At 29.8% G+C, this 13,848-nt stretch overlaps 1 protein-coding gene across 4 annotated transcripts in view; it reads left to right on the forward strand.

Moving 5' to 3' along the window:
- Window positions 1–11,154: 11,154 nt before the first annotated feature.
- Window positions 11,155–13,848, forward strand: part of LOC135133168 (filaggrin-like) — a 30,186-nt gene continuing 27,492 nt past the window's right edge. For all 4 annotated transcript variants that reach the window (XM_064061460.1, XM_064061461.1, XM_064061463.1 and 1 more), the window contains exon 1: window positions 11,155–11,290. The gene's annotated coding sequence lies outside the window, so the exon portion shown is untranslated. The remainder of the gene's footprint in view (window positions 11,291–13,848) is intronic.

Consider the following 13,848-nt stretch of genomic DNA (forward strand, 5'->3'; position numbering starts at 1 on the left):
TTCTTGGAAAAAAATAAATATACGAAACGACAATACAAATACAATTTTCCTTTAGGAGAAAATTTCCCGAAGGAGGTCAATGAATGAATGTCATTATGCCATATTGTGTAATTATTTTTAATAACCACTAAAGCAGTCTTTTAAGAACAAGCATAGTTGAAAACAAATAAAATTGTCTGGTTAATTTCACACCATATTGTACTGATAAAGCCAATTTTTAATTTAACAATAATTATTTATTAACATAAATAATTTTTAAGATGTATACTAGCAACGAAAAAACCAACTGATGTTCGATGAAATCGTAGCATTCCCAAAAAAGTAATGAAAAAATCAAATCCATCAAATAGGAGGTCTGTTTGTCAAGATTACTATCATGTAAACATAACTATTAACAAATGAGAGAGATACGAACATAAATTAATAATATATAGATTCCAGTCTGTGTTAAATGTGGCATGGCATGTATATGTCACACAAATGCTAATTTCAGAAGTCTATGAATGCATGACTACTCCACAAATTCGTGTGTAATCAGTTTGATAGATTAATTAATATACAGTGTCCAAAAAATGGGGATAAATTCAAGAATAGATCTACGAACTTGACAATCTATTAGAAAAGCTCCAACTGATGAAATTATTTTTACTTCCCTGGAGATGCCAAAGGGAAAAGTTGTAATACGATCATTTAATGTGAAATTTTATATTGGTTCGAAATTTCGGAAATATGTCCATCGCATGTACTTTAATGTAGATTAAATAGTCACCTATTAGTACTTCTGTATCCATTATAATTTATTATGGAATTATGGCGAGTTGGATAGCATAACAACAGAGTCAGTCAATGGCAATTGTAACATGACTCTTACTGGTTACTGGTTTCGTTATAAATGTAGGGATTGTAGTTGAAAGAATTGCTAGAGTTGAGAGAATAGAAAAGAAATGGCAAATAAAAACTAGTAAAGTAGTTAAAAACAAAATTATAACAAATCGAAAATTTTCCTTTGATCGTCACATTTTATTTCTTTACTACTCCTTCAATTTTTTTTTTTTTTTGGCAATGAAATACGAATTTTAAAATTGTCCTGAAATGTAAAAGTACGCTCCTGACACCTCTTTAATTTACAAGGCAATCAAATTCTAGTGGATACAAAAATAACAATACGAGAATAGTTTTAATGTTACATATACGAGTAGTTACAAAAAAAATAACTTTTTCGAAAGTTAGCTAAAAGACGATTTTCACTTCCAGAGCACAAGCGAAGGAAGTATTGTAATAGAATCCATTGAACGAAGGGATATTTCCTGTCTTCTCCACGTTCCATGACATGCTATAGTACGAAAAAATAGGTGTGCTGTTTTCAGCAATCTGTCTGTCTGTCCTCTTCGTCTGTCAGTGTTGATTTTTATTAAATCTGCGAAATTACTAAACCGATTGGTATCAAATTTTCCAAGTATGTTAGTGCAACAAGTGCACTGCACGTGTTCCCCAAATCTCACAATCGTGGCGAGCTGATTTGTCTCAGCTGTCCATCATGGGTCGAATTCTTGTTAACGACCCCATAAAAATCACCTCTTCCGAACCTTCCCAGAAAATCCCAACAAATAGATCCATATACTTCCTTTTGTCCCATCTCGCTATATCCCATCCTCTCCCCATGTGGTACTGGATCCTAGGGTTAAGTTTATGGTACCACATGTTCAATCTTTTCCCAAGGAGTAGTTAGAAAATAAATTGCGTCTCAAGCGTGCCTAGCTCTTTTTGTTGAATTTCAAGAAAACGGCACAGTTTTATAGCGACCATGATGGATGGGCACAAAGGCAGAGAAGGATTTTGTTCGAGAAATCCCCTTATCAAAATTGAGTGATGCGATTCCCTCGCTTTGTAAATATGTACAGATGTTTTGGTAAAAGAAAAGGTTGGAAATTCGGATGGATGACAGGCATAGATCTAGCCTACCACAGATGGAATGAAGTTTGCGATTTCACCTGGGGAAACAGAGTCACAGGTAACAGAAGGTTTGATGGGTTTGAGATCTATGGCTGGCTATCCTAGTTAAGCCAGTGGCCACTCTAAAGAGCTGTTCGATAGATTTGGTTTATAATGTGAATGTTAGGGACTAATTTTTGATACGAAAATCGACGGCGATTTGGGCGGTTTGCTGGTATAGTTCGAGAGAGAACGAGAAGGCACTTCTTTTCAACACAGGGGTTACATCCCATTCGTTTTTCTTTGTTAGCCCCCTTTTGACGTCGGGTGGAGTCTCCACTTTTGGCGAAATAATAAAAGCGTAGTTTGGTCAATTTTTATCAGTTTGGCCGGGATTTTGTAGTGTTCGACTCGTTCCTTCTTGACGCGAAATTTGCTGTTTTAATTTTAATTTGTGTTCAAAGTATTTTAGTGTTCATTTTTGTTCAGTGTTTAAATTCTCTTTTAATTTTCTAAATTTTGTGGAAATCACGGTGAGCGATGATTCATTTGTTCCTTTTGCTTTCTTTGTAATTTTAACTGATTTAGTGTGTACAAATAAATAAGAGTGACCGATTTTCAACTTAAATTTGGACTTTCTTTTCGAGAGCTTTGCGGCCAATCCTTCCGTTTAAAATAATAGTGCATTGAAACTGTGGTACCAGTGAGTGTTTCCGTGCCCTCAAGCTGCGAAAAGAGAAGTTTCGAAGGGTAAGAGAATTCCCACCTTTCTGTGATGTGTGATTAACACTTCTCAGGTAGAAAATCAGATAAATTTACGCTACCCGATTTAGGATAATTTAATTTTTCTAACTAAATTTATTTTTTTTATAACTCTTACGCCTTACTAGGCTGGTTACATTAGTAATATCATGTAGATGGTAAAACGCTAACCAAAATTCCTCTAACCATCCCCACCAATACTTTGTTGACATCACCTCAAAATTGTGTACACTAACTATTACTAGAATTTTGTAAAATAACATACTCCTGTATTTATGGTTTATGAATGCGCCTTGAATTATTCCCGTATGCATTCGGATTTTCGCAAACGAAATCTAAATTAAATCTTCTATATCAATATAAACGGAATGCTTGCAGTTGCTCTGAAACGTGTCGAGTAGGGTGTCCTATTTACAATGTGATTGGTACTAACTAAATTTTTTATCTGACGTAATTTTCTTGAATTCAAATTTTAATCATTTTCCGAAGAACCGGGATAGTTCAGGTATATTTTATACTTATTTATAGTCAAAAAATAGTTCTGCCTATTTAAGCTATTTAGACTTAGACCAGTTATTTTCACATACACATTTTAGGTTCCTCTATATTAGGTTCTGCATTATTTATTTTCCATTTTTTTGTTTAAAAATTTCTGCAGATATCGAAAACACTTTAATGGGTGAAGAAATTTATTTTATCGATTCTGTCTGATTGTCCTGAAATTGCAGAAAAAGGAAATAATGTGTTATTTTGCACTGTGCAAATAAAATTAACAATAAATAATTGTTTTTAAGAAAAAAATGGTAACGCCATGCCAAGATTATGTTACATTTTATTTCGCATTAATGTTTTATCTATTATTTCGAAATTCAATTCAATTATTTTTGCTTTGACTTATATGATTCATTGATAATGAATTTATTTAAAATTTTAGTAAGATACAAATATTGATTTAATGTTTACAGCACATGGCTAAATTTTATTAATTCATCCTCTCAAGAACTTGATGACGTCATCTCAAAAAATTATTAGTCAAATATTAAAAAAACCCCGCACAATGATGGCGTTACTTTATTAAAAATATATCAAAAGGTATAGATATAGAAGATAACATCAGAACGTCTTGTTTTAGTTATACAGGCTGACTTATAAACTTATAAAAATGCCCAAAAACCATCGCTGTTGACATTTTTTTCCAAATTTATTTTTATTTTAAGAAAAAACAGTTACTAATTCAAGCTTTCAGGTTCTAAAACTTAATTTATCAAAAAATTTTAAACCTTAAGATGGCAATATTTGGCTTAGGTACCTTACATTAACACAAATTTATCTTAAATCTGTATCTAGTTGTTGTATATTATGTCGTTAAATTATTAGAAAAAACAGTTTACGATTACAAAGTTTAGTGATATTTGTGCGTAGTTAAATGTAATTGTCGCTGTATAAATTCTTTTTGTTAATAATCATAATATATTTCAGAATTGTTTTAATATTTATACAAAATTCTCAGAACATAAAATCATCGCCTCTTTTTAATTTTAAACAACAAAATAATTATTACATAATTAATTTTTGCAATTACATCACCAAAATCATTTAAATTCAAAAGATAATCGATCGCAGCAAACAACTATAGAACTGTAGGAAAATTTAACGCAACCACGTAACTGAAATATGTTGGACAAGCGCGTTCTCGTATTATTCACGTCACAATTTTATTTATTTGTTAGATCATCATTTAAAGTTTCAAAGCAACGGCGTTCGCAAGAATTACTAGCTTCTCTATCGCATCAACTGTCATAAACAACTCTTTCCACGTTGAAAAAAAAACTTGATAAAATGTGAGTTGAAAATTCCCCAACATAAAGTTCATACTTCACAATTTACCTTTTTTTAATGAGCGCCATCCAATCGCCCCCCCTAGTGGTCAAAGAAGGTTTACACGTTTTACTTTCATGCGAGATACTTATTACAACCATATACATATCGGATATTACATCGATGTCTGTCTGCATTTATAATGAGCAGCAAATAAGAAAGTAAAGTTATACCAAGTTAGAGAAAAATGTGTCCCGACTTGGCAACAATTCCAGATGACCGAAAATACAATTTAAATGTAAATTGATCTAGTCGTAACTGTACCATGATTTCAACCAAATAGTTGCCCCAAGGTACAATTTGCATATTAGCTGGAGTCGTGAAAAATAAAGTTTTCAGCAAATAAGTCTGAAAAACTTTGATCAAGCAGGTTGCTATTCGGAATGAAAGTAGACATAATTATTTAATGCTAGTTGTTGCATTTCTGATGTGGTATTAACTTGTCAAGGATGATGCTATAAGTAGGGGTAAGGAAACTAGAGATATTCGTTAATTAGATGTTAAAATATAGCAAAATTGTTCTAGAATGACAGTTGACAATAAAACTTTGCAAATTGTATGTCCAGATTTTTTTTCTTTTAGTGGATAATTCATATTCGTAATTATACAATAAAAATAAATTAATTTTAGAATTTTAATGGGAATATTATCTTCCACAAAAAAGCTCTTGAGGTATTTTTTAACTGAAATTTAAACAGTAAACCTCTGGTTTTGGTTTTCATTTTTATGAACTAATACCGAAGTGGGTGACACTATCTGCAACACTTTAAGTTCATACTTATACTCAACTTCGAAAAAAAAGATGTGTTATTTGATACAATCAAGAGTCCCCTAACTTTAAATGCGCAACTACACATAAATTTTTACTTGGCTTAAATACGTTTTATACAAAGACAGTTAGCTTTATCTTGTTTAACTTATTTTTATTTTAAACACATAAAAAAGTTATAAAAAGTTATATCTTTTAAATGCAGCTAGGTTCCAAAACACGAAATACAAGTCATGACATTCAAGTGGTGGTCTCTGGCTGAATACGGGCATCTTTAAAAGATGTTCCGAACCTTCGATTGTTCCATCATTTGAATGTAAATTGCCAAAGAATATATCAGCGGAAAATTTAAATACCTTATATCGGTATCGGTAATCTAATGACTCATTCATCACTCATCAAGTGTACGTTGGTGTTACGGACATCCATTAAAAATATCCCATGATATAAAATTATATACAGGAAGAGAATTTCAATTTTTTATTTCAACCCAGTTCATAAAACATTAACCATAATGTCCCATGTACCTATCTGTTTCTGCTCTTCAACAACAATAATGAATCAAACTATCAAAATTTTGCTATACTTTTTTGTGTGTTGAGTCTCATAAGTTTGTAGAATACGAAAGCGCACATTTCTTGCCATTCTTAAAAACAAAATTATTTGAAATGTGCAGCGGGACCTTTGTACGATTTATCGTTCATTTAGATTTTCAAATGTACTTTGAAATATACCCTGGATAAATCGATTATTTCTTTGTTCTCATTCGAATGGGTAAAAATGTTAAATGATGGTTAAAATAAGTGTCAAAAATACGAAAACAACTTTCCTCAGCCTCCCTAATGTTTTTGCTATTTGATTTATTTACGTAACCAGACTGACACACCATACTTATGTTAAACACTGACAGGAAGTGAAGCTTTTTTCATTATGATGAAGTGTATTTTTGCACGACCGGTTTGAAGAGTTAGGTTTGCATTCATCATTTACGGACTCAAAGTTTTTCAACAAGCAATCTGCAGAGTAATATTTTGTGGAGCTCCATGCATAGCAATTAACTGTACACAAAATTATTTTAGGTCGTGGATAAAATTTTGTACGGTACAGGTGAGCTAACGTTCTATTTTCGTACTCGGGTGGCTCCCACTGCGAATAAACTTCACACATAATAATACTTATATCTCACTTATATTATAAATAACGATTATCTACGACAGTGAGATAAATTTAAATTTTCCTACCCAATGAAGTAATGTTAGATTACCGCACTGATTTTCTAATTATATAAAAAGAATCGTTCATTTAAAGTGATTTTAAACAAATTTTGAAGTAATAGAGAAGATTGTGCTGTTCTATACTTATAGCTAAAATTTAGCCATTCGCTGGATGAAGCTTATTACGATCCGTTCGAGAATCTCGGGAAGTAATAATGCTTTTATTTTTTCCACTTTATTGTTTACTGCTTTTTATTCACATATTTTTAACACTCACACCATGGTATGAGTAGTGACTAAGCAGATACTTTTACTTTACTGTAGTCAATTTAAAAGCACGATTGTGCAAAAAATACTGTGCACATTGCGATCAAAACCTTGCATTGTTGAAGTTTGAAGATCGGCAAATATTTTCTATGGCTAAGGAATATATACATATTCATTTAATTTTTACAACATATTTTCCGTTTACATACAATACACATAATTGCAAGTAATGTTTGAAAATATAATCCGAAAATATAATGTGCATGGTTTTGAAAAATAAAGAAGATATGTTACAAGAAACACAAGCAATTAAAAAAAAGTGAATGTCTCCAGAAAATACTAGAAGAACAAGGTGAAAGATAACTTTTTTATGAAACAGGTGCGCTTTTACTTTAAAAATAACTGAAAACATTGAAATAAATATTTTGATTTTTAGTACCTGACAATTTAATTAAACATATAGTTTACAAAAGTAGAGAGTTGTAGATGCTAAAATAGTAACAAAAATTATCTGTACTCTAATAACTCTGAAAAGTTCACACCTCAACTCAAACTGTTTTTTTTTCTGCGATTTCATAATCCACTAACATTTTTAATGGGCTACTGTAAAGAAATAAAATTTGTGTAGTTGAATTTTACAATTTGTTTTTTTTTACAGTTTATAGTGGATTTTTTCTTTTTTGTTGACCCACTTCATAACGATGATGGCATCTAAAAGTTTACTAAATAAATAGAATATATAAATAATTAGTCTAATGTTATTTAGACAGAACACTCTTGGTTCCTGGAGTACAATCAGGTAAATCCAGTGTTTTAGATAAATCATAAACTTTGATTTAAAAAAAAATATTTTTGTAAATCAATAATGTTTAAATTGTTGAACTCGAGTTAAAGAAGCATGCGATACATACATTTCAAGTGAGTTTTTCATAATAAAATTTTGTGACGACGTCCCCAACATTTCAACAATAGCTTTTAATTTAATTAATAAAATAAATGTCTTCATTTTTTTTCGATACACCTGTGTAAGCAATTTTAAAAGATATGATTGAACTGATAAACCACACTCATCATGTTATGCATATTAGATATGATTTTAGATAGGAAACGTTGTCATCAATATTTTTGAAAACATGAACAAATATATTTTGATTAACAATTTCTGATGCTTATGATAGCCTTAAAATATTTCCGAGATATCAAATCATCAGTTTTGTAGTTTCTAAGTGAAACTGTAAAATGTTACACAGTATGTTCTTTTTTTCGAAAACCCAGTTGTCTAAGTAAAATATAATAGCGTATTAACAAACTACAAGAATAGTAGGAGTTTACTTTATAAAATTTAAATAGGTTTACTTCTTAAAAGTTTGAAGTGACGTGATCATTAGGTACGTTCAGACAAATTTTGGTTAGTGTTTTACCATCTACATGATATTTTTTCAATATGTATATATAAAATTTGACAACAATTGCTCCACCAGTTTCGGAGATAAAAATAGACACAAGTAGACAGACAGACAGACAGACGACAGGTGACAGATAGACATGACAATGCAGTACTTTTGGACATTATCTATACTAAATAGTATAGATCCAATGAAAGGCTAATTTCATGTTTCCCTAAGAGTCTGCAACAATAGGTCTTCCATTTCAATCTACTTGTCCGTCTGTTTGTCTGATTGTTTATCTGATTGTTTTTCTACCTGTAATTTGTAGTTGTTATTATATTACAAATTTTCGAAACTTTTTTGGACCGATGAAATTTTAAATCCATTTTAGGTATATGGTGTAGATGGTAAAACGCTAACCAAAGTTTGTCTGATCGTCCTGATTTTATGACGTCATTGGATAGTGTACCTGCTAAAATAAGACCGATTTTGGCAAATGACATACGTTCCACGAAAAGAGAGGGTGGGTGGGCGGGGCTAGTACCTGCTAAGATAAGAGGGATAAGGTACCTGTTAAGACTGATTTTGACAAATGACATATTCTCTAAGAAATTTAATTCAATTATTATAAGAACTTGAGAAAAGATACTAGAGGCTCCAAAGCACTTTCAAATATTTTCCAAACAGGAATACCTAGAACCTCAAAATTGTTTTAATTTTTTCAATTTTAAACTAAATGCTATTAAATTTTATTACATAACATACTTCTATACCTTTTACGAATCCGCTTTGACATCAAAAATTTTGAGAGAAATTAAAATTTTATTTTCCAATTTAATTTAGAAACTGTTGTGAAACCTTTAAGTTTATGATGATCATAATAAATGGTTAATATGTTTATTCCTTCCAAAAACTTGACGTCATCTCAAAATTTTGCTAGAAAAATCCTTTCTGAAATGTGCAATATATTATGATGATTCTACATTTGTGGTTTATCAAGGCAATGATATTTTTCAGAATTGCTGTTTATACATGGTGACTCAAAAGACTTACTATAGGAATCAGTTTATTTTATTGATTGAATCAAAATGAGAAATACAGTATTATATAGCTATTAGTATTGCACTATACCTAGTGAAAGGGATATGTATCCTTGTCAAAATTTTATTACGAAAAACTCACTAGAAAAAAATCACAAAATCAAATTTTGTAATTTATTTCTCAGGAACCAGATGCGCCAGGGAAGTTTTCTCTAAATAACTTTAGGCCAGATTTGTAAATGTGTAATGTTAAGACGATATCTGTAAAGAATTAATAAACGAACTGGTTTATTTAATTTTTACCACAAAAAAATCTTCTGCCTATTACCGTTATGAATAGTATTACATTTTCTATATCAGAAGTAACGACCTGATTTTTATCAAAGAATATATCAAAAACCATAATTTTTATTGAAAAATGTGCTCATATTACCTGTCGTCGTTGAGAAGTGAAACAATTGAAATACACAAATTTTTCTTTTACCTGAAGAACTAGTACTCTTCTATGATTTTCTACAAAAATTACTCACTCTTTAGCAAAAATAAATTGTAATAATGGTGTTGATGTTATAAAATATGCTCTTTTTAAGTTGTTCGTAAAGTGCCATAGTTTGAGTTGAACTGAAATGTTAACAAACGAAAATAAACTAGGTGTAGTAACAAAACTCTTCTCCAATACTGCAGATCTTATAGAGTCAATGCAGAAATTAATTTAATTTACTTAAAATCCAATTTTAATTATTGAAAATGTTGTAGTTTTTTGTATTCAGAGTCTTTATGATTTTTGTGTTCAATTTTCTGCTTTTTTTTTGTCAAGCTAAGCATTAGTATTTTATGATTATGAACTTACTTAGCACAAAGAAAAAACGGAAAATTTTACAAAAGGTATTATACTTAATTCCATTCACAGAAAAATTAAATTAAATTAAATTAGACATAGCACTTACTTTTACGAAAATTCAACTTTTTAAAGTGTGATTTCTCAAGTAACGATGAATCTCTCCCGTAATCTGCACATACGCACAGACAGTTATTAGTTGTAGGTATTCAAAAACCACAAATTAGCATAAAAATGTGGTTAACTGCATTATACAGAGTGTCAATAAATGATCGTCACATGAATTATCACTACCACCCACTCGTGCAGTAACATGCCTCAACCGATGCTACGAAACGTCAGTTTAACAATGAAATTATAAATGTTATTTCGACAAGGCGGCAAAAGTCATTGCCCACTTTGATATGACGACAATTTAAATGTATTTGTGCATTTGTTACAGCTATATATTTTAATTATCATTTATTTTAAAAATAAAAATAGTACCTATTAGATTTCAAACGATTATCATTTATATATGTTTCGTATATTATCTGAGTTCAAATAACAAAAATAAATCTTCCAATTAGCAACTACTACGTTAATTAAAAAGTATTCTCGAATTATATACTACTGACTCCTGTCGCACTCATTCATCATAAAATTAGACTCAATAACGCTCATTAAGCGGCGTTTAACCGCATAATACTCGCTCTCACCATTAGACGTCGACTTTGTGCATCTTAATAATGGTGATTTAAACGCCACCGTCATGCACCAGGCCATTTTTTTCAATTACTGATAAATGAAGTCGATCCCGCATGTTAAAGGAAGTCGTTATGTCAAAACTGAATTGATTGCATCTTTATGCAATCAATAATCTGAATTTATCTGTGCATAGGAAACAGTAGATCAGCCTAATTGAATTAAGCCCTTAGAAGCGATAAATCCAGCTTTGTGTCTTCATTTTTTCACAGAGATCTCGATGATCATCTTCAGAAATGCGAATACTGACACGGGCAATCTGGAGGGGGCTCCTATAAGTATTGCGACCACCTGAAATAAGCGAGTACTAAACGTGCTGTGACATCTTAAAACTCGCGGAATCTGGAGCACGTGCTGTATTTACACACAATCACCCAGTAGAGGATACTCAGTGCCATCGAGAAACTTCGACGCTAGTGCAGGACAGTGCTCGGCTGAAAAACGCGAGTTTTCAGGAGGTAAGCGCTAGGCGTAGGTTAATCGAATTTTTTTTCAGGTTTGCTTGTCGGAATGTTGTATTAATTTAGTGTCGAGTTTTTATCCTATTGTTTTAATAAAAATCACTAGTAATTTTAATTTAAAATTTAAATCATGCATTCATACTCGATAAAAGTATTAATGCATGTTATATATTTTTATAAATAAAAATGAAAAGCAGCATTTGTATAATAAACCTGGATAAAATTTCATTTATTAAAACAATTTTTTACTGAAAACAACTTTAATATTTTTTTAAATTTTCAAATAATACGATCTTCAGATTTTTTTATTTTCAAACTTTTTTACCAATAAATTTTATAAATATATAAAATGTTTGTGTCAAAAAATATAATCAATACACTGACATTAAAATAGAAACATATTTTTTTCTAAATATTAACTTTAAGATTTGCAATAATCTGAAACAATTGCAGTCAATTTCAAAATTTACAGTGTGTTCAAAAAACAGGATAACCGAATCTTTCAAATCTAAAAAAAATATAATTGTGTTATCATAATTATTCAAACCACATTCTAGCTGACAAAAAAAAATAAATAAAAATAAAAATAATAATGAAAAATTTTGAAATCTGCATTTTTGCTGCTGATGTTGAGTCTGGAATTTATTATTTTGTCTATTTTTCTTTTATTTTTCTTTTTATTATTTAGGTTTCTCAGCGAGGATTATTTTCTTACAATATTTGTTTGTCGTTTATTTGAAAGAATCAAGGATTAGTTTATTTATTCATTTATTTATCTATTTATTTATTTTCTTATTTATTTATTTTATTAATAAAAATAATATCTGCAATCTGCAAACGTATCACAACAAAACTAGTCACCCTTCTATGGTACAGAGTGAGTCACCCAAAGGAGAAACCTCAAATCACTTTTATATATTTAAAAAAAAATGTAAAAAATTAGTTTTATTAGCTTCACATTCAATATTCGTAAATTATTGTAATTTTTCTTAAAAAATAATTTTCTGACTAAAAATATAAATATTGAACTTTGCGGAGTATTTTTTTCAGAATTTTATAGTATAATAAAAATTCAGATTAATTTTAAAAAAATGTAGGCGTTTTATTTTTTGATTAAGTATTTTGCTTTCCATCCATTCCTTCGTGTTAGTGAAGTGATGCATACATAGAACTTATTCGTCTTGATTTATAAACTAAATTCCTTTGGCATATGTTCATAAATAAAAAAATGCGAGGTGTCCCCTTTCAGCTAACTCACTTTGTATAACACTAGACACTAGTATTTAAATTTCAAACGACTATTAACTACTTGTTACAAAATTTAGTTAGTAATTCTATTTCCATTGCAAAGACAAACATTTTAAAAAGTCTTGACTGTTCTACTATGTTTTTTTCGTGGCAAAGTAACATAAATTATGTTTTAAAATTGAAAAATTGAAATTCAGTTAAGTATTTATTCTATAATTTGTACCTAATATTTGTATTATGCCTATCAAATCATGTGTTCAATGTGTCCACAATAAACCTAAAATATAATCGATGGTAGTTAACAATGCGGAATGTTACAACTTAACCTCACTTTTTCATATAATAAAATTAATTAATAATTTCAACAACTCTCTCAAATGTCAGTTAATACAACGTATGGTTTAACAAAACACATGCGTAGTCGGTATATATAAACAGTATATTGTCTATATATACAGCAAAAAGTCAGATAAAAAAAAATAGACAAGCATAAGTAAGTGTGCATTTTTTGACGAAAATATGTTTTAACATCATCAACTTTTTAGAAGAAATTAACAAATAGATACATCAATTTTCGTTATTGCGATATACATCACTGTTAGTGTATATCAAAATTTCATTAGGTATAATAAATAAAAAATGTGAGACAATATGCCATCAATTTTAATTTTTTATTAATTTTGAAATGTTCCTTGTAAGTCTAAAAGATAATTTAAACAACCTTAGATGAATCTTTTTGAGTTAATCAATAAAATAAATCGTTTTTTTGAATATTTTTTGAATAGGCCAAGTAAAAAAATTCTAAGAATTTTTTTTAAGATGCCGTCAACAGTTTTCTGGAAGGATTGAATACATAGATAATGGGTAGTCATCGCTATATCAGTGTTAATTGTTTAACTAAAATTAGCAAAACTTTTTTAGGTAAAACAACACGCCAACACTGTTTCGTGTTTTATCATGAAGGTGATAATATTTAAGCCTATTTAGAATTTCAAAGTAATTGGTTCGCTAGTTTCGGGGATTACCAGTTTAATAAAATAATCAGCAAACCAGTTAACAGACGATATCGAGATGGAAAGCCGCATTTTTGTATTACGTATTTTGTATTTTGTAGTAGCATTTACATGATATCAAATGTAAAAAAATACTTTCGATAGCTAACAGTTGACTACAAGAATCTACGATAAAATATTCGTTAAAATTTTTTTACAAAAAATAAAAAACACAAAATCTTCAGTGAATATTTTTTAATTTTCTATTATCTATGGCAAAATATGCGATATTCGGCAATCTTTAATTAGGTCATG

Source organism: Zophobas morio, unplaced genomic scaffold (genome assembly GCF_036711695.1).
Source record: "Zophobas morio isolate AGI-343-1 ecotype UQ-CSIRO unplaced genomic scaffold, CSIRO_AGI_Zmor_V1 ptg000021l, whole genome shotgun sequence".
In the NCBI taxonomy this organism is placed as follows: Eukaryota; Metazoa; Arthropoda; class Insecta; order Coleoptera; family Tenebrionidae; genus Zophobas; species Zophobas morio.